The sequence below is a fragment of the Physella acuta genome, unplaced genomic scaffold, assembly GCF_028476545.2.
Source record: "Physella acuta isolate Inbredline_101_S28 unplaced genomic scaffold, ASM2847654v3 ptg000212l, whole genome shotgun sequence".
Classification (NCBI taxonomy): Eukaryota; Metazoa; Mollusca; class Gastropoda; family Physidae; genus Physella; species Physella acuta.
The window spans coordinates 484,985-508,193 of record NW_026731731.1 but is presented as its reverse complement, the minus strand read 5'-3'; the positions used below and the strand labels follow the sequence as shown (position 1 = coordinate 508,193).

Genomic DNA, 23,209 nt, shown 5'->3' with positions numbered 1-23,209 from the left:
TTAGTGTCATGAGGGTGGGACATGGTCCTTTACTGGACATCACAAGGGTGGGGGGGGGGCATGGTCCCTTGCTGGACATCACAAGGTTGGGGGGGGGGTATGATCCTTTTCTGGACATCACAAGGTTGGGACATGGTCCCTTACTGGACATCACAAGGTTGGGGGGGGGGCATGGTCCCTTGCTGGACATCACAAGGTTGGGGGGGGGGGGTATGATCCTTTACTGGACATCACAAGGTTGGGACATGGTGCCTTGCTGGACATCACAAGGTTGGGGGGGGGGGGCATGGTCCTTTACTGGACATCACAAGGGGGGACATGGTGCCTTGCTGGACATCACAAGGTTGGGGGGGTATGATCCTTTACTGGACATCACAAGGGCGGGACATGGCTGGACATCACAAGGGCGGGACATGGCTGGACATCACATGTGTGGAGCTTAGTGGCATTACGGTAAATCATGAGGGTGGGGATTGGTGGCTGTAGGGGGGGGGGTCATGAGAGTGAGAGTTGACGGCCTTAAGTTACATCACGAGGGTGGGGCTCGGTAATCGGGGCCACATCACGAGGGTGGGCCTTTCGTTTTTAACAAATTACAAATTCGTGACCCATAGTGTTTGGTTAGGTAGAGCAGTAGAGGGGGGGGGGCATTGTAGTAGGAAATTAGATGGTGGAGAGCCCCTTCAACACTAATAATTAAGATCGAAGAAGAAGAAAGAAGAAGAAGATGGCGGAGAGGGTGAAAGAGAGCATTGTGTAGATTATTTTGAATGATTAATGCTCAGATTCGGGTCCATAGCAGAGTTATCGTTGGCAAGGTAATAGAAGTGGAGGTGGGGGGAGGGGGGTAGGGGTGGGGGGGGTAGGGGTGGGGGGAGGGGAGCGTTAATTTTTTGCGTGCCTAGCTGCGAACATGCTGTTATCTAACAGATACCACGGGTCATTTAGTACTGTCTAAAATTAGATGTCTAAAATTAGATTGGACACCGTATATAGTTTTCCTGAAATAGGATATTATATTACCATTATCATACACTTCACAAACATAAAACCTGCAGATATTTGTTGGCCTGTGGTCCCGCGTCATGTTAGTTCAACTATTCACTACAAACATAACTGGTTTATAATTCCACGATCGTTGGCTGCAGAAAGTGAAGTTTTTTACCAGACACGGCTGTAAAGTAGAGCTCTTCAGTTTTTATTAGAAAACGTAATGATTGTTAGCATTATACCAGCGTCCTTTTAGGTTAGACCAGTACCATTCAGAAGTTGACGGCCCAGTGATCGCCTCCATCCTGAGCTGATCTTGTATTACTCTAAGACCAACTTGTTCCAGCCTCCAGCCAATGAAAGTTTCCCTGACCTGACACAGCTACCCCCAGTAACATGAAACCATATCACGTGGTGCAAGGCTATTGATAAACCAAAATCTATACATTTTTTTTTACAAACTCATCAATTCTTGTCACCTAAAAACTCATTACTGAATCGCATTTCCCAGAACGCAATATCGAAATCTCACTTGTAGGTCTTCAGTTTAAAAGGTTAATTTACATCACCAATTAAGTCATCAATTGCTTCCTTTCTGAGTGTGAAAGGGGGGGGGGTCATACACTGTCTTAAAATAAATCTTCCACAAATTAAAATCTATCCCACAACTGGATTAATTACACGAGTGTTACACGTTGCTAACTCACTGTACCGCATGATGTCATGCCAATGTTGACTGTTTACATTCCCTGAATGCTTCCTCGTCCAGGGAATGTTTGGACAAGCATATGCCAGGGGATTGGTGCTACTGTGTAGGAGATTGGTGCTACTGTGTATGTGATTGGTGCTACTGTGTATGTGATTGGTGCTACTGTGCTGGTGATTGGTGCTACTGTGTATGTGATTGGTGCTACTGTGTATGTGATTGGCGCTACTGTGTAGGAGATTGGTGCTACTGTGTATGTGATTGGTGCTACTGTGCTGGTGATTGGTGCTACTGTGTATGTGATTGGTGCTACTGTGCTGGTGATTGGTGCTACTGTGTATATGATTGGTGCTACTGTGTATATGATTGGTGCTACTGTGTAGGAGATTGGTGCTACTGTGTATGTGATTGGTGCTACTGTGTATGTGATTGGTGCTACTGTGTATATGATTGGTGCTACTGTGTATGAGATTGGTGCTACTGTGTATATGATTGGTGCTACTGTGCTGGTGATTGGTGCTACTGTGTATATGATTGGTGCTACTGTGTAGGAGATTGGTGCTACTGTGTATGTGATTGGTGCTACTGTGTATGTGATTGGTGCTACTGTGCTGGGGATCGGTGCTACCGTGCGTGCCACCTAATTGAGGACTCACGCAAACTTCCCTTTAATGGACACTTGAAGCTCCAGCCCTCGTTATCAGGATGTAACAAAAAGGCTGTGGGACGGGACAAAAGGGTTAATCACACGGGCTTCGTGGGGCGGTTACAGGGGGGAAGGGGTTAAATTAACTATAGGATGATCGTAAGCTTTTAAAAAAAAATGTTCTCCTTAATTAGTTAAGAACACGAATTATCTCGCTAAAGTTTGAGTTAGAATAGAACGGCTTGCACATACCTACATCAACGTAGACCATTCGCATTCTATTCCTGTAGCCAATTTAAAGTAATTTGTAAAAAAATCTTAATAGACAGGCCTCCGGTTAATTTATTTAAGTATATTTTCTCAATTGAGATACGCGTAATGATCAGATTCAAGGGGGAAATGCACAACTACAATTTTATTATTTTAATAGGATGTCAGATACTATGATTTTTTTTAGTTCAGGTTGACGGAAAAAATGTGAGAATAATAATACAAATTAAAGATTAACACAGAAATCTTATTGATATAAGATATGAAGATAACTCCATTGTGATACTCAGGATTTTATAATACACAGAACGTTTTTGAAAGACGATGACCTAGATAAATAGAGTAAAAGTAAGGTTTCCTTTTCGTTCTGTGTCTTGCATATTTACCAACTGACATACAGGATAAGGGGGTAGGTAAGGTGGTGGAAGGTAGGGGGGGAGGGTAGATCCCCAAATATTGTTGTAGATACGGATCAAATGACCAAACAACACAACACGGGCTATCGCATGTCATAGCACCACGTTATCTCTGGCGTTGTTGTTCTGCAATAGCTACATCTGGTGCCAGGTGCTCCAGGAATGGTGATCTATCGGGACCCACGTGATCAGGAGCGTCTGTCTCGCCAGGCCCCGGGGAGGGGTTTAATTGTGGAAGATGCACATGTGGGGGGTGGGGGTGGGGGGTAGGGGGATAGGGCAATCAATTGTTACTGCACCCCATGGACGGGTCATGGAGACTTTAGAAAATCAATAGGCGAGTGGATAATTATTAGGGACTTTTACAATGTAATGTGCTGCAGTAGGAGACGGTCGTGTAAAGTATACTTCTCTTTAACTGACGGCCGTATAAAGTAGACTTCTCTTTAACTGATGGTCGTATAAAGTATACTTCTCTTTGACGGTCGTATAAAGTATACTTCTCTTTAACTGACGGTCGTATAAAATATACTTCTCTTTAACTGACGGTGGTATAAAGTACACTTCTCTATAACCAAAAGTCTTTGTAAAGTATCATATAATAAAGTATACTTCTCTATAACCGTGGATCAAATAAAGTATACTTCTCTACATCCAACCTTCTAGTAACGTATACTTCTCTGGACACTAGCTACATATTTGTAGTGTCAGGATATGCTACCATTCCATTTACTGACCATTGACTTTTTTCGCCATTAGGCATTACATTTAGGTACTAAATATTCACCAGACAGTATTTCACATCACTGAGTACAGAATGTCTTTTAAAAACACTTTTTGTATACTGTAGAAATAGCTACTGGGTAGTAGATTATATGATCGTATACTGAAAATCAACTCAAGAATTTGAAGACTGAAATAATTACGGACCAATTTGTGTATACATCAGCGTGAAATAGAAATCAGAAAGTTGATTTAATAACATCTTAACCTGACTTTACGCACCATTTTTGGGTAAAAACTGGTGTAATGTGTTGGCTAAACTTTTGGTGTAAATCAGTCAATATGTAAACAACGTAAGGTGAGCAAATAGATTAGGTGTAAGACAAAACATCTAGAAAACAAAATACAAAATGAATGAAATGAAGTATAGAAAAAAATCGCATTAAAAAAGACAACTCGACAGTGCTATTAGTGACATGGTGAGACCTGGCTCTAGTGGTGACATGGTGAGACCTGGCTCTAGTGGTGACATGGTGAGACACCCGCTGGTGATTAAAAACCTGGCTCTAGTGGTGACATGGTGAGACACCCGCTGGTGATTAAAAACCTGGCTCTAGTGGTGACATGGTGAGACACCCGCTGGTGATTAAAAACCTGGCTCTAGTGGTGACATGGTGAGACACCCGCTGGTGATTAAAAACCTGGCTCTAGTGGTGACATGGTGAGACACCCGCTGGTGATTAAAAACCTGGCTCTAGTGGTGACATGGTGAGACACCCGCTGGTGATTAAAAAGCTGGCGTCCCATTGCATAATTTGATTAGCCATCAAAGAGACGATGGAATCCAGGCGTTTCCGCGAGAACATCGAATCACATTGATACCTAGCTGTCTGATCAATACAAAATTAATTGATATTTTTTGTGGGGCTAATTTCGTAGCGTGTATTTAAAGCATACTGAAGCAGAAATATGTGTGTAATAAGAAGATTTAACGGTATCTGAACTATACATCCTTCCCTTAGAAGTCGTTATTTGCTGTCACTGTTGTATGAGCTAAATATACTGCCTATTCGTATATTTGTTGACGATTGGTGCCTGAGCTTAATATCCTATCTTATCTTATGTCCGTTGTTCCCTGTTCTTGCTGGTATTAATTAACTCGATCTTTTACGCTCGGCGTATGGTTGATGGTGCTATTAATGATGCAGTGGTAAGAGTAAACCAATACATCTTTGTGGTAAAGTGTTTGATATAATTTTATGGGAGGCATTTACGTACAGGGACAATTCAAACATCACATACAAGCAAAAGTAAATTCTAATGTCAACTCGCCTGGATTTTATTTTATGAGATTTAAACATCATTTTGGTTTAGATCTCAAGGTTTAAATTTAAAAACAAGTTAATAAAAAGTTTAGTGACAATTTAAATGCAATTTCCTTAATTAATTTTTTAAAAAATGTGAAAAAATGATTAGGCCTAGTGAAACAAAACCTTGTAATTGTAACTCCCTATCACTCTCATATAAATTATAAATAAAATAATAGGGTACGAAAATAACGTTTGAATTAATAAGTAAAAAAAAAGACAACTATATTAACCTATATCAACGGAAATAGTTTTATTTTAACGAGTAGGCCTACAAGATGCTCAGTTTAAAAAAGTAGTAAATATCATCCTAGGCCTACACGATGCTCAGTTTAAATGTTCTTAATTAATTTTTTGTGACCGAACGAAAGGATATTTTTGAAAACTTTCTTCGGCAATATTGGTCTAAATTATAGCAGGAATCAATTGGTACATGTTTCAAGTCGCTAAGTGGTCTGGTTGCCGAGATATGGAGCAAAAACTGCATTTGTTCGAGGTTTTTTTGGCTTTTCCGGGAAATCCAGGAAGGAATTCAGGGAATTTTTTTGGCCCACAATCATCCTTGGAACTTGCTTAACATATTTGCTTTTAGAACTAGTCCTCGATATTGCTTCGTTGAGGAGGAGATACGACTTAAAGCTGGGGACACACATCCATCCAGAATTGACGAGTTAATAATCGCAATTGTCCGTATGGAAATTGCGCTAAAAATGTACATTACTTTAAAGCAGACAACCCAAGAGGCAAATGAAGTAGAGTTGATGCTAACTGTACTTAAGGTAAGACACCTACGTCCTCGACCCCCTAACGTTAACACAACACAAAAGGTTTTGTAATCTTACCCTAACACGAAACTGGGATTCCGATATTAATGAAGGTTTAGAAACGAAATATAAGCAGTAAAGCACACCAAATCCCAAATTAATCTTTGGAATTATTATTGGGTCGAGGTGTGGCCGGAGTGTGGTAGATGAAAGAGGAAGACAAAATTAGTGTTGGAGAGTAGATAAATAATGTGCCACAACAGTCGGAACTAATGTGAAATATAGAATGGCTAGTTTAAAAACAGCAGACAATCATAATCAAATGAAACACATCAAATGTGCCCAATATGGACGCGGGGGTGGGCGGAAGGAAGTGAATGTTGGGTTAACGCCCACTTTATACCAGACAAGGGAAAGAACCCTCTAGAGGTTTAAGTCACGTTCAGACACGAGTTATCCTCCTTTAATGTCTGCGTCAGCGTCTCAGTGATGTGAACATTTTGTAGTCGTCTGACCCTTAGTGAACATTTTGTAGTCGTCTGGCCCTCAGTGAACATTTTGTAGTCGTCTGGCCCTCAGTGATGTGAACATTTTGTAGTCGTCTGGCCCTCAGTGATGTGAACATTTTGTAGTCGTCTGGCCCTCAGTGATGTGAACATTTTGTAGTCGTCTGGTCATAGCTCAGTGATGTGAACATTTTGTAGTCGTCTGGCCCTCAGTGATGTGAACATTTTGTAGTCGTCTTGCGCTCAGTGATGTGAACATTTTGTAGTCGTCTGGCCCTCAGTGATGTGAACATTTTGTAGTCGTCTGGTCATAGCTCAGTGATGTGAACATTTTGTAGTCGTCTGGCCCTCAGTGATGTGAACATTTTGTAGTCGTCTGGCCCTCAGTGATGTGAACATTTTGTAGTCGTCTGGCCCTCAGTGATGTGAACATTTTGTAGTCGTCTGGCCCTCAGTGATGTGAACATTTTGTAGTCGTCTGGTCATAGCTCAGTGATGTGAACATTTTGTAGTCGTCTGGCCCTCAGTGATGTGAACATTTTGTAGTCGTCTTGCGCTCAGTGATGTGAACATTTTGTAGTCGTCTTGCCCTCAGTGAACATTTTGTAGTCGTCTTGCCCTCAGTGATGTGAACATTTTGTAGTCGTCTTGCCCTCAGTGATGTGAACATTTTGTAGTCGTCTTGCCCTCAGTGAACATTTTGTAGTCGTCTGGCCCTCAGTGATGTGAACATTTTGTAGTCGTCTTGCCCTCAGTGATGTGAACATTTTGTAGTCGTCTTGCCCTCAGTGAACATTTTGTAGTCGTCTGGCCCTCAGTGATGTGAACATTTTGTAGTCGTCTTGCCCTCAGTGATGTGAACATTTTGTAGTCGTCTGGTCATAGCTCAGTGATGTGAACATTTTGTAGTCGTCTGGCCCTCAGTGATGTGAACATTTTGTAGTCGTCTGGTCATAGCTCAGTGATGTGAACATTTTGTAGTCGTCTGGTCATAGCTCAGTGATGTGAACATTCTGTAGTCGTCTTGCCCTCAGTGAACATTTTGTAGTCGTCTGGCCCTCAGTGATGTGAACATTTTGTAGTCGTCTTGCCCTCAGTGATGTGAACATTTTGTAGTCGTCTGGTCATAGCTCAGTGATGTGAACATTTTTTAGTCGTCTGGTCATAGCTCAGTGATGTGAACATTTTGTAGTCGTCTGGTCATAGCTCAGTGATGTGAACATTTTGTAGTTGTCTGGTCATAGCTTAGCTCTCACTAAACAGAATGCCCCACACATAAGTGAACAAGATCCCTCCAACACACAACCATACACACAAAATCATGCTTATAAAATGTAACGACTGTCACAAAAACCAGACACGCTTGCTGACACACACACATACACACACTCAAAGTCATGTATAAGAACGCATTTATACTACCACAACTTCAGCCTGAATATATCTCGTAGTTCGCATACCTCTATCCTTTATTTCAGGGGTCTCCAAACTACGGCCCGCGGTCTTCTCATCCGGCCCGCGGAGATCTTTTTGTCTACGGAAGAATTTTCTAATATTAAAACTTTTGCATCAAAGTACCTATCAAATTTTGAACAAAAAATTTCAAGAATGAAGTACATAAAGAATTATTTGAGAACAAACTTGGACCTCGAGTATGTTGTCTGCCACCGACAGTGTTTCTTTCAGACTTTTTTCATCGGGGAGGGGGTGAGGAACACTTGTATATATTTCAATATAAATTATATTTCGTGTGGGGTGGGGGGGGGGGGGAAGGGCGGGTGACATTCTTCGGGGTGGGAGGCACCGCCAACCCGAAGAGATGCCTGGAAGAAACTCTGGCCCCCGAACTGATATTTGATAGTTAATGCGGCCCTCGGGCTGAAAAGTTTGGAGACCCCTGCTATATTTGATAACAGCTTTACGGTCTTTTGATTTCATACTTGAGTTTGAAGCCTCGCAAGAGAAAAGAGCTTTAGTCACACCTCTTTACCGACCTTTTTTGGCAGCTCTCTTTATCTGAGCCCACGTAAGCCCAGCAGCCCTTGCGTGTCCTTCCCGTCATTCCCCGGATTGCTAAGACCAACCTACTTTTCTGTTCTCCTAGGGTTCCATACTAAACCTTGGCTCTGTTAACATCTTCCATGGGGTGCCCGGTCCCTCCCTATTTGAACGCTATAGGTCGTATACATATACAATGTAAATAAATTTTAACATCAGAAATCAATTTAAAATATAAAAAAATCACATGTCATATTAGATTTGGAGAAGTATGGTTTGTTCTAGAGCATTAAATGCAATGGGATTACAGCACGCACTAACAGACCAACATGTTGACAAAATGATCATCAAATGGTGACCAAATGGTGACCAAATGGTGACCAAATGGTGACCAAATGGTGACCTAATGGTGACCAAATCGTGACCATATGGTGACCAAATCGTGACCATATGGTGACCAAATGGTGACCAAACAGTTACCAAATGGTGACCATATGGTGACCAAATGGTGACCAAACAGTTACCAAATGGTGACCATATGGTGACCAAATGGTGACCAAACAGTGACCAAATGGTGACCAAATGGTGACCAAATGATCACCAAATAGTGACCATGCGATAATATTAACATAGCCTAGCTAGAGGTCAACCTATTGGGTAAGATTTCTGATAGGTTCTGCGCATGTCCAACTTTAGCCGTTAATTAAAACGAACACAGTCACAAAAGGTCTTTCTCCTATTTGGTTCCCTACGCAGAAGACCTGTTTACAGCGTCAATAAAGCGTGTCAAAACGATGCCCACGGGCAAGCGTGACCCCCGGGCCGTGTCACGCGCAAGAAACCACTCGAGCGTGCAATGCTTGTAATTATCTTCTGGTAGAAAAAAAAAAACGTCAACTGGTCTGGCGATCGTAATGGCAGAAATGAATGTAACAAAAAGTTAATGAAAACTGTTCAAATTTTCTAATTCGATGTCTCCTGTTCAATCGTCCCCCCCCCCCTTTCCACCTCATACGACCCACAAATTATCCGAACTTTTCAGATATATTTATTCCTGTACCACCCACTCCCCCCCCCCCCTCTCGAATCGATATTTTAAATTTTCTTAGAAATGTACACACCATTTATTTCTGTAACCGTGACGTCATGATCTAGCGATTCCCCGGAGAAAGAATTTGGAAAATCTGTAATTAAAACGTCAACATTTTTTTTCATCAAGCATCGATGGAGCTGTCTCTATAATACTGGATCAATGACTTGATGGATAGCTTTGTGCACTTTTAAACTTAATTGTTGAATAGCTTTGTACACTTTTAAACTTAATTGTTGAATAGCTTTGTACACTTTTAAACTTAATTGTTGAATAGCTTTGTACACTTTTAAACTTAATTGTTGAATAGCTTTGTACACTTTTAAACTTAAATGTTGAATAGCTTGTTTCACTTTAAACTTAGTTGTTGAATGGCTTGTTGCACTGTTCTACTGAAATGTTGAATAGCTTTGTACACATTTAAGCTTAATTGTTGAATAGCTTGTTGCACTTTAAACTTAAATGTTGTATAGCTTCTTATATTACAAATAATGTGGGTGATTTGCGTATTTTAAGAAAATTGATGTTTGTATTACCAGCAGCGCTTAAGTAATTGCTATCAGTTTCTTGTTGTATATATAAGCTCTAACAAGTAATTATACGAGACAGGAACGGTAATTTAGACTTGTTTCACACAATGTCAGAACGACACAGTGTGTTGAAGTACTCAAGAGAGAGCTGTTGGTCTAGGCCTGATTCGATCCTGCTCTCCATCGTCACACACCTACATTAACATCAGGTGGATGTGCATAAGGTAGATGTGTAACCTGCTGACCATCATCACACACCTACCGTAACATCAGGTAGATGTGTAACCTGCTGACCATCATCAGACACCTACCTTAACATCAGGTAGATGTGTAACCTGCTCACCATCATCACACACCTACCTTAACATCAGTTTGTCTGGCTAGTTCAACATTCCTTTCACCCATTACCTACAAACAACAACTACCCACTCAAATAACTAACTTGTCAACTACAGCAGGCTCTCATTTGTGACAGGCCGAGTTGTGTACTCTTATACCAGACACCACATGTATAGCTCCAACATTTTTTGGGTCAACTGTTATATCCGGAATCCTGGACAGGTCGAGATGTTTAATTAACTGACAAAACCACTCGTGCTACGTTGTTACTTATTGCTTATTTCTACTGCTCGGATATAACACAATTTGTGTCGTTGTCTGCGACATAAGTCGCTTCTTTTTTCAGCCTCCATAGACGCCCCAAGCCCAAGTACATAGACGCCCTAAGCCCAAGTACATAGACGCCCCAAGCCCAAGTACATAGACGCCCCAAGCCCAAGCAACACACTTATCATCTGATAAGTTTTATCATTAGAAAGTGCGAGTTCTCGAACATTCGTGCAAATGACTTATACACAGACTGGGCGAGATTTGGACGATCACTGAGTTCAATTAAATCGACCACCGACGTCAGGGAAGTTGTCAAAAACATGAGTTATCTTCCCCGGAAGTTGTCAAAAACATGAGTTATCTTCCCCGGAAGTTGTCAAAAACATGAGTTATCTTCCCCGGAAGTTGTCAAAAACATGAGTTATCTTTCCCGGAAGTTGTCAAAAACATGAGTTATCTTCCCCGGAAGTTGGCCCCTACAAACATGGCTGTCGTCTGCAACTCTGTATCTCACGTGGGTTAGTTAAAATGTGCTCCGAATTTTATTTTTTGAGATAAAGTAAAAAAGGCTCAAAGTTTTGTGTCTTTTGTAATGAAATTGTGGACATATCCAAGGCGCTCCTTTGGTGAGAAGTACGTTATTTTTAGAATATTCAATGTAGCAGATGTGGATGAAAAGTTGAGGATTAGGGGCTGTGACGTGAGTTGTGTGTGTGTGTGTGTGTGTATGAGTGGGTGTGCGTGTGTGTGTATGTGTGTATGTGTGCGTGGATGGCGCGGGTTCAGTCTGTACACCGCCTAAAGCCCTTTATCATTTGCCAGATTTCGTTCAGGAACTCGTCACGTGATTGATTCTAAAAAAAAGCCGAGATGTTGCACTGAACTTGTTGACACTAAAACCCTAGCCAACAAAAATAATTTTGGAAGGGATTTTGGCTCACAGTGTTGTTCGATTTGATAGGAAATCGTTGTCAAACTGTAGGTTACACCTTGCATCGATGTTTATCAGGTGATGGTGTTTGTGATGATTTCTCAATCAAGTGATGGTGTTTTGTGATGATGTCTTTATCACAAGTGAAACACGGACTATCTAATTAATTGTTGTTTAATTAAAAACACAAATTAGTTTTCATTAGAGAGTTCAAATCTGAAATAGAAGCACATTTCTAGTACAGAAAATAATAAAATTACGATATAATTTCGTTAAATTCTAGTAAAATTTAAAAATGTGTAGTATATGAATGAAAACTATTTACGATATAATTCAGTAGAGAAACAGAGGTAGCTTTTTAACGTTGAAAAAAAAAGAAAAATCGGAAACCTTTTTTACTTTCTCGTATATACGTAGTATAGAGAAAGTATTGTAATCGTGCAATAAAAAAACGGAAAAACATAATTTTGCAATCTTGTCCGTATGTCTGTGTGTGTGTGCGTGTCTGTGTGTCTGTGTGTCTGTGTGTAAACACGATTACTTGAGTACCGTTACAACTAGGTTGATGAAATTTCATATATAAGTATTTTATCAAAATCGTAGATCCGTATCAATTTTTGAGCGATTTCCGATAACCGGAAGTGGTACTTTTTCTACTTTGAATTTTTCAAAAGCCTATAACTTGAGTACTATTTCAGATAGATAAATGAAATTTCACATGTAAGTAAAAGATCTAATTCTCTACCTTCTGTTAAATTTTGAGTAATTTCCGTTGACGGGAAGTACTAATTTACGCTATTTCCGATTTCTCAAAAACGCATCTAAATTTATAAAGTACTAATAATATTGCGCACCATTATGAACATCTTTATTCGGCGTTCGCTTGGTGTGCAATACTTTTTTCTATGAGATTCTATTTTATTTTAAAAAGTTTATGTATTTAAAATGGACTAAAAATCATAACTATATCCCGAGTTCCCATCCCCTGTTGTTTTATATAAGAATATTCGAGAAAGTTTAGGGGAGATCACTCCCGGTTTATTTTGATAGTAAAACGTGGGTAGGTTATAAATCACTTTGATGTCACTCGGACTGATCTCATTAAATTTCGAACTTTAGAAATCTAATGAGGTGCTATTCAACTTGTATACACGAACCCATTCAACTTTTAAGTATAACAATCATGCTAATCTATCTCACCCTAACCTATTATGCTGACAGCAATACAATACTTTTGTCGTGACCAAATTTATTCATTTCTAATGTGTATTACTTTACCTAATAGCAATGACCAGTCATTAATTGGCTGACCATTGGTCTGTTGTGTTATTGATGACCCTATAGCCACTTAGCTGACCACAATTTCCCAGTTAGCAGCTCTGTATTGTTTACAATGACGAAGCTAATGTTCATGATGCGTGGGCAAGTAATTGCGATGACCATTGCGGTTTCCCCGCGCTAATTATAAAATGACCACAACATCCAATTACGACTAAGCGCATATGTTGTAACACTTTTACGAACATATTTCCTCCATACTCAGCTCATCAATACCACTACAACAAATTGGTGTGTAACCTTGTACTATCCAGCCTTATAATTTCTCTTACATTACGACCGTGGGCTCAACCTATACCGTCCCAAGAGCGGGTAACTCGCGATTGGTTATTAATAAATAACTGCACATATTGTCTGTCTTGGTAGTCGGTTATTTCCCCTGTGTGTTTCAGCGACTGCCAGACAGAATTGGCTTGGCAATTTCCGGTGTCGCGTCATGTGACTTGTGGGTGTCATGTGACTTGTGGGCGTCATGTGACTTGTGGGCGTCTGTGACTTGTGGGCGTCTGTGACTTGTGGGCGTCTGTGACTTGTGGGCGTCTGTGACTTGTGGGTGTCATGTGACTTGTGGGCGTCATGTGACTTGTGGGCGTCTGTGACTTGTGGGCGTCTGTGACTTGTGGGCGTCTGTGACTTGTGGGCGTCTGTGACTTGTGGGTGTCATGTGACTTGTGGGCGTCTGTGACTTGTGGCGTCTGTGACTTGTGGCGTCTGTGACTTGTGGGCGTCATGTGACTTGCGGAGGTCATGTGACTTGTGGAACGCCATATTGTTTTATGCTGTGTCTGGATGTGGCTGGTTTATTTCCTTCATATTTGTTACGACACTGGTAGATTCTATGCTGTTTACGAATAGATAAAAAAAACAGTAAAAAAATTTAGATACACGTAGAAAACGTCAAGTTTACAGTAGGGAAAATGATTACGTCATAAAATGAGTCTACGATTTGTTTGTTGCATATGTTAACTTTGCTGTCCTTTAGTATACAATCAACACAGAATTCGGCACTAAGTTAGTGCCTCTAAATTACAGGTATCTTAATTATTTTGTCAATACGTTACAGGCACGTGACCACAATATACATATGTGTGTGTTTGTGTGTGTATAGCTTTGGTGTAAACCATTTGGCGGCTTTAGCACGCTCCACATACCTAGCCGTACCTGTTTTAGACGCCATACTCTTTATATAAAAGGTGAAAGAAGTTTTTTTCAAAGAAATGAACTAGAGGAGGAGCGGAGGGGGGATCTTGATGTGAAGTGACTATGTAAAACTGATCCCAAAGTACGCTAAGTGCCGAACTTCCCCATTGCCTGCTGTCAAACATTCAGTGAAGATTGAACATTTTATTAGAATTTGTTTCTGGTACGTTTTTCTTTTCTTTTATAGTTGGTTATTTAGTCTTGAATTGTTCAATGAGCTTTTTTTTAAACTTTACTCGCTAACTAATAGACACACATGTATAGTAATCATTTAAAAAATGATAACGTGTCTCTGTTATTACATTATGTTAAAAGATGGATACATTGATTAAGGCAATATTTAGAAGTTTTATTATTCGCCTTATAAAATATCAATGTGTTTTGATGGAATCAAAAGAGACTTAAATTTGATGAGGTTTATAAAAAGAAAACGCATTAAACCCGACGCTAGCCATAGAATATAAATTACAGATATATATATATATATATATATATATATATATATATATATATATATATATATATATATATATATATATATATATATATATATACACGTTTCCAGCCGATCACAAACTATCATCTATTTAAGACTAGTTGTAATATCTGGGTAAAAGGTTGTAAATAGGTCTGGGATCATTGAATTATTAAAATAATTCCATGAAGTCAATGCTGTTATATCTCTGTATTACTAAGTGATCTGATATATCACAGATAAAGAGAAATCCATTCACAAGGCCGCAAGGGGTGACGTCTCTCTCTCTCTCTCGCTTACCTTTACACATCATCATCTTACTAAAGTGCATAAACTACGTGATTCATAAGACAAGTAGTCTATTTCATATGTAAGGGGAAACTACTGAACTTAATGTGTGCTATCACATGCGCTGATGCCCCTGATTGCATTTAAAATAATGTTTTGTAAGCTAATTTATTTATTTTGACTTTTTAAAGTTATTAATGCTACGAGGATGCATGTAACCAACAACAATGCTGAAAACGTTCACGTCTTGTAAATCAAAACATGTTTTTGTTGTCAGCTGGGTGTTTCATTAAAAAAAAATTACTTCTTGAAAAAAATATCTAGAACATTGTTTTCTTCGTAGTCATCTGGGTGTTTTACTAAAAAATATATCCTAATATATAAAAACCTTTGTGCGCGCGGCAAAGCTCATGGTTGATAAATTCGAAAAAAGTCTCGAGTTCAAAACCTTTGGCAGAGGAAGGCTCGATCCCTTCCAACACTAAAAATTAAGAACGAAGAAGAAGAAAGAAATCATCCGATCTTTTAACTTATTTTCGCTAATTTCAAAATTGTTCTTCAAAGGTCTAGTTGCCTAGCATATCGTCTAACTATTCCCATTTATGTGCAAATGCCTTATAAATGAGTTGAAATAATAACCTACCTTTAAAAATCCCTCTTACCTTTTCTTATGACTTTATGAATTATCATAATTTTTAAACAAATCTTAACATGTTAATTAACACAACTTACTTATTTGATAACTACACTACAAATGAATATATCCACTAAATATGTTCATGAAATTATTAAGTTAATTTGTCGTTATTTTGTATCATAGAAGAGACATGGAAACAGTTACTAAAGATTTCAGTGTTGCCGATGTTCCAATAGGTAAATTAGCTGATCTTTATATTAAACTTTCATAGTTAACGTGCTAACAATCAATGTATGATCAATACAACCATTAGGTTATAAACATCATTATATTCAGGAAATAAAAACAAAATTTAGGTGATGATTATTACAACAATCAGGTGATAATAATACAACAATCATGTTCCCTTAGAAAAAAATTATAAATGTATTGTAGTGCAAGAAGATACGAGAATACCATGTGATAGGAATGCAATAGTTGTATTTGCAAACATAATTTCTTCCAGGCATCTCTTCGGGGGGGGGGGGGGGGGGGCGGAGCCCTCCCGAAGAAAGCCTAGCTTAATGTTCCTCTACATTTCATTTATTGTTCTGCTTACAGAGGAGGGCATTGAAAGCGTGGGTGGCAATATAACACGTATCACTAAAAATATTGGTAAGTATATAAATTCATGTAATTGATTAAATTGTAAATTTTAATATAGTGAACCATCTGCTATCTCGACACCTCTAGTTTCCATTCGGGCATTTGTCACATTCGGGCAAGTGTCAGGAGACGAAGAAAGGGCTAGATCTGTATTACACATGCAATTAAAACAGATGAAAAATGACTTATAGAAAAAAAGGCCCCTGTATCGTTGACAGAATGTAAAAGAAAACAAAGAATATCTCAAATCACCCAACGTGGAACAACCATGAAATTTTATTTAAATGTATTTCTACTATAATATCGTGTTGACTAACAAAAGCTCAATTAGTCTATCAAGGCTGGTATCTAATTATGTACCAATACACAATTAGGTTTAGGTAGGAGTGTTTAAAATCGTTTAGTGAAAATAAAAAGTTTAATCTTTAATGGCGAAACATACAGGAGAATAATATTCAATTTTAACAAAGAGTACAAATCCAGGATAAACTAGTTACACCCCTCATATTACAATTGCAATGCTTTTAAAATTGTACTTGATAATAACTTATCTTTTAAAAAACGTAATTATAAGAAAATTTGATTCAGATATTCAGATACAATTTTGAAAACATCTCTCCATACCTTTTCATCTGTTGTAATTATGTTACAGTTACAGTGCTGCTTGTCTGGATCAATTAGAAGGCGCTCAATTATAAAAATAGATATGATACTTTATATTATTTTATAATGTATGGTCAGCCCACTATACATTTGCAGATCTGACAAAGTAAGCTAGCCGGATGTAATATACTTACTGGTTGTATGTTATAGGCTTAGCAAGATCAATCAAAAAACATCTATTATTTTAGAGAGTTCACAATTAAATAAACATTGTTTGACATGAAGAAAAAAATAAAATCAATGATACTAATCCACCTTTTACTTCAAATAACTAAATTCAAAACATAGGTTACTTATTACCTCTAAAACCAACGGTGCAAATAGCCGGATCACAAGGTCAACACATTTTCTATTATGTTTGGATCAAAGCGCCATTTCTAAGCCATTAGACGGATCAGATGTTGAAATAAAGCATTTTTCATAGCCTGTTTTGGTAAAATTTAGAGTTTTATTTTCTGAAACTAGTTAATCAACCGATTTGTTTAGGGAGCATGGTCACTGTATGTTTCCGAGCAGAAAGCGATGACAACGGCTGGTGACATTAGAGGGTCGGGAAGTTTTTAAGTTTTTTCGTTGGGAAGAACTCATATTTTTGGCCTTTGGTAAATAAAATGGCTTGTCATTTTAGTACAATAATTTAAACACGGTTAGGAATTTTTACATTGATCGCTAGGGTTAGCCTATAATGCAAGTTGTCTGAATGCTTGCGAGTGAGAACTAGTTCACAGTGTTTATCCTTTACAAAATTTTAAAATACATTTTTGTTACCTCGCATAACATGAACTTATACGATCTGATGAAAAAACTTGAAATTTCTGGCTTTTTTAAAGATGTGTCAGTCATGCTTCACAATTCGGTTTTTGTGTGTGTTTTTTAACGCTAAAAAGCAACTTATGTTATAGTCATAAACAATCGTTAGTCCTGACTATGTTATTTTAGGGAACTTCGGGTTTATATAAACAATGTCTGGGTAGGAGGTGATAATAGGTAGCTTTTATACTTAAGTGTGTACGTGTTTGATATTTTAAAAAATGATTGTAGCTTGTGATTCAAATATTAAAACAGTTGTTTTTATAGTGAATAGCAATACAGCCCTTTTAGCCCCCCCCCCCTTAATCCGCTACTGCATGGAGGGCTTCTATGGAATGGGCAACCATTCAAAAGTTTAACGCATTATAAAGCTAAATTTTCTGTCGGCTATAGCTTTAACGATATGTCTGTTTGCTATTTTAATTAGGTTCCAACACCATAATCAATTTTCAATAGGATACGCTTCTAATTTGAGTATACAATAAATGTATCGAGATCTACCGATAGGCGAAACCAAAATTAATTATTTAGTAGATAAACTCAATAATATCTACCTGCTGGCCTAGGTGATAGTGTAATAGTAACCATGCGGATAGTGCGGGTTCGAAACACAGCGTGTCACTGTTGATGTTTTTATTTTTTATTTTCCCTCATTGAAAATGCACAGTGGGAAATCACAACACACGCGATTGGTTCTAATCTATTATTATTAGTTTGACGTTAGCTTTAATAATTTTTTTTTATTATTCAAATGAGGTTCGAGCTCAGAAAATATTATAGAAAGAAATCGATTTTTTTAAAAGGAAAAAAAAAGCATGTAAGCTGAGGTGTGACTTCTTTCTAGACGTGAAAGATAAAGTTGCCTTTCCGGAATCGGCGGCACACTGGGCAGGTGAAGTAGAGTTCACCTGTATCTGTGACTTCAGCATATGAATGGATATCGGTGGTTTTTTTACAAAAATATGTTATCTGAGGTGTGACATCATTTTAAATAAACATTGTCATGCACAAAACTACGTTTAACGTGTGACCTGTTATTTTTACAGCTTTAAACAAAGCACTATTCCTATTATTGCTAATTAAACATTTATGTTAATTTTCTTAATTTTAGTCAGATAAACGCTGATAATAAAGGTTTGTGTTTTATTATCCGTACAGTTACAAACGAGGTACAAGAATGTCTTGAAGGTCAATGTGAGATAGATCTACACACTCACATCTTAAGCTGTAAGAAAAATCCTGGCCACACAAAGTTTGTACCTGTTAATGTATTCAACAAAACACATCTGACTACTGGCTACCAGGATGACGACATTGTTCAGGTGGTCAAAAGTCTGGCCAATGTAACGGTCAGGGTGGCCGTTAACTTTACCAGTCCAGACAGACCAGAGTTTGTACCAGGCACTCAGGGTAGCCGTTAACTTTACCAGTCCAGACAGACCAGAGTTTGTACCAGGCACTCAGGGTAGCCGTTAACTTTACCAGTCCAGACAGACCAGAGTTTGTACCAGGCACTCAGGATCCCTATCCGTGCTATAACAACAGAGGAAAAAGTTTGCTGACGACAGGGACTGGGAGGGTGTTAAGTGTGGCTAATTTTTCAAAAACAAAAAGGTTTGGTTTTGAATCGTGTCCATGCCCTGTTTGTATCGACTCTGACTCACCCAGTGAAATTTGTTTTGAAGTTGTCGTCAGGACAGCCAAACATGTGGTTTTTGATGACAGTGAGGCGAAGAAGGCGACTTGCAGGTTATGGTTCAATGAAGAACAAAGTCCAGTGGTTAAAATTCATGGTTGGAAGGCGGTAGTCTCAAGTACACAGGATGACTGGTGTGATTTGTACTGTATGACACATGATATGGTTTCATGTAAATTATTGAAAGATATGGTTAGGGAGTTGAGTGATTTGAGTTTGAAGGTAAATAGCAAATACGAGAGATGTCGCGATGTGGACAGGCTGACCATTATAGTGTCTCATCCTCATGGCTGTTCTATGCAGGTCTCTGTAGGTCACTGGGTAAACAGGTTTATATTTGGATGTCCAGAAACCTGGAATAATGAGTTTGGTGCATTTAGTACCAGGTCCGGACGGTGTGATTTTGAAACCAGATACACGTACACAGCGAGTACATATCCAGGAAGTAGCGGGGCGTTTGTGTACAGGCTGGGGTATGCTATAGGGGCTCTCCATCCACACGGTGGAGTCGATATTGACGGATTAAATTATAGTTGCGTCTGTTCAAACATGTACTATGCTTATGTGCTGCCCGGACCTTATGTTTTCCTATAAAAATAACTTAGGTGTGCGTGTACCATATGACTGTTGAAATATTAAAAAACCATCCATTAAATATGAATAAATCGGAATTTATGTATCTATTATAGCGGACATGGTAATGCATTCAAAGTTTAGCTGCTCCCAAATGTTCTCGTATAAACTATCGAGTATATCAAGTTAGTTCCTGATTAAATTTAAAAAAAAGGACCAGAAATGATGACTATCCTTTATGACTTGAGATATTCCAATATATTTCGAAGGTGATAGGTATTTTATTTAGTGACTTGACTGGTTTCCTAGTTCTGTTACTTACAGCTCATTCCAGCCTTTATCCTCACATGAAAAGAGTTGCAAGCATCGAGTCTTACTCCGTTCTCTTGTGGTACTATAGAAAATGAGTCTAAGCTCGCTGATGTGTAAGTACTACTATGTAATAGTGCCTTAGGCAGAACGTCAGTGGACTTTATCCTTCCCCGTTTTCATTGGCCCCTCCTCTTTCATTATCCCACTGCTATTAGCTCCCGAATGAGTTTTTATGTTACTTTAATACTGCTAATACCGTAAATTAGCTCATGTGGTCTCTTTTGTGGGAATATCACAGCAACCTTGATTCAACCTGTAATATTTTAGACATTGCAAGCAAGCTTCAGTGTCGGAACTAGAAAAAAAGCCCCCGAAAAAATTACTTTGGGCCTCCTATATATATATATATATATATATATATATATTTATATATATATATATATATATATATATATATATATATATATATATACATATATATATATATATATATATATATCATAAAACATAGCCTCTAGCTCATTTCAGGCCTGAATTAATCGAGTTTAAAAGGGTTTTGATTTCATTTTGCGCCCGCCGAAAACAAAGATTGTGAAAAGTTTAACTTCATATTTGGCAAGTCAGTGAAATGCATATGAATCACGGAAGCTTGATAAGTGTTATGGTGTCCCATGTTAGTTTTATTCTTATGTTGTTTTCATTTGTATTCATATTATTAATTTTAAATAAATTCATTTTATACCTAAGTCATTCTTTAGTTTGTCTTATATAAATAATAATTAAGAGAAGCAATTAATTTCCAATTTGCTTTTAATAAAAAAAAAACCTATTTAATTGAGCTCTATTAGAATATTGCTGATAGTTCCGCCCATTTACTGATGTAAACTAGTAGTAAATTACAGCATAAACAAGTAATTATTGTATTACATTATAACCGTACTCATTCTCTCATTGAATAAGAATATAATTGTTGTACTACAACATTAACATGATATTATTGTTTTACAGGATTAAAAACGCCTAAGAGCTCGATACACTTTAATAAAGACATAAATTAACCAAGTTTAATTGAAAATACTTTTCTTTGAAATATGTATTTATAATTATTATACAATTATTTTAAAATCTATGAGCCTAATACATTAGTTGAGAACCGCGTTTAAATTATGTCAATTTTATTCTTATGATGTGAGTATCGGGATCTGGTGGTATGATAGTTCGGCCCCTAGATAGCTTACTTAACTACCCTCAACATGTAACATTTTAGACATTTCTAGCCCAAATATTTGATTTTCAAACCCAGATTTATAGATACCATTTATTAATTTTAAAGGAACATCAACTCAAACATTTAAATACTCGTTTGAACGTATTGTGCGAAATCTGGTATTTTGTCTTGTAAAAGTAAATGATTAGTTCGTGTATCAAATGACTAATATTTTCCAGTCGTGATCAATTAATACACAGATAAAAACATGCCTGTGTATGATGATTTTCCGAAGGACAATGAATATTAGTCACGACCAAGAATTTGGATATTTTATTTCATGAAAAATTACATTTATTATTTGTCCCCCCCCCTCCCCCCATGATTTCGCACGATAAGCGAAGACTGAACAATTTGTTTCAGTACTATTTTAAGTAAAAACAAAGTTCCCTTTTCCAATCTGAAAGTCCATGGGGCAAGTGAAATAGAATTCATATTTTTCTGAGACCTAGGCAAATGAAGAGATGGCACAGCTGACTTTATTTTTCCTACGGTGAGTTAGTGCCTATCAGAGCATGATGGACCCAAGGACGTTCTACTGACTTGGACCCGGATTCGAAGTCGAGACTTCCGGGGTAGCAATCTAGCGCTCTACTGCTAGGCATTCGGGTAATCGACAAAGTTTAATTTTGCATAGAGAATTAACATTTGATTATGTCTTAAATTTTTATTACAGTTTAAATTAAATTTTGTTTTACGTAATGTTTTAAATTAATAGCGTTTTCCAAAGTTAACTCGTACTGTCTTATATTAATTTTTTTTAATAATTACATGTCTGTTTGTAATAGTAACAGGACAGCAACATTAATACAAACATAGGAAAAGACAACTAGACTGCATGTTTTACGCTTCACTAACAGAGTTAAGCAAACTACATATGTATGCTGGGGTACTTTAATTTCAAGAAAATTTTTTTTCAAATAAAACACTGCTTGTCTGCAGTGTAATCAACTGCATAGTGAAGAATGTTATACATAGTGCGCTGAGGAGTTGAGTGAAATAGAATATTAGAAATATGATACATATGTAAATACGAATACATACTTTCATACATGCATATATATATATATATATACATATATATATATATATATATGTAATTAAACGTACATGGTAGTAGTTTATAGCTTGGACATTCAGCATTTTTGCTATACTTTTGAACAAAACGAATTTATAAACATTTTCAGGGTTTTAGGAGAAATAAACGTTTGAATAGTTTTTTGTTACCATGCCGGATGGTTGTATATACCAATCATATGACTTACAAAATTCGCGGACATTCCTCCTGCTAGTAGATTTTTTCCATGAACCGTCTATGTGAGTTGGAACATATGTATATAGTAAAGTGTTTATATATATATATATATATATATATATATATATATATATATATATATATATATATATATATATATATATAAATTCATATTTATCATATAAACGTTAAGTGGGAAATATTTATTTATCACTCCTGTGGTAGATCTGATAGTTGCAGGCAGAATAGAGACAATTTATTTTAATAAAACACGTAATAGACCCTTAGTCTTAATTTAAACCCACAGGAAAACTATAGCCATCCCAATAATCGCGTTTAAATTGACCGAGCTTTGACATAGATTAGCAGCGGCCTTATATAAACTTCACATTTTTTTTTTCAAAGTGCTTGAATTAGATCAACCACTTGCAGACATAGCTCTAGTGCCGTAAGCACCTGAAGAAATGCCAGTTGTTACAAGAGATTATATTAACAGATTATAAA

The 23,209-nt window shown here is 37.6% G+C and overlaps 1 protein-coding gene across 2 annotated transcripts in view; it reads right to left on the bottom strand.

The window, feature by feature from the left end:
• Nucleotides 1-22,332: 22,332 nt before the first annotated feature.
• Nucleotides 22,333-23,209, bottom strand: part of LOC131937515 (uncharacterized) — a 54,595-nt gene continuing 53,718 nt past the window's right edge. For both annotated transcript variants that reach the window (XM_059295006.1, XM_059295005.1), the window contains exons 27-28: nucleotides 22,716-22,763; nucleotides 22,333-22,432 (exon numbers count right to left, since the gene is read on the bottom strand). The gene's annotated coding sequence lies outside the window, so the exon portion shown is untranslated. The remainder of the gene's footprint in view (nucleotides 22,433-22,715; nucleotides 22,764-23,209) is intronic.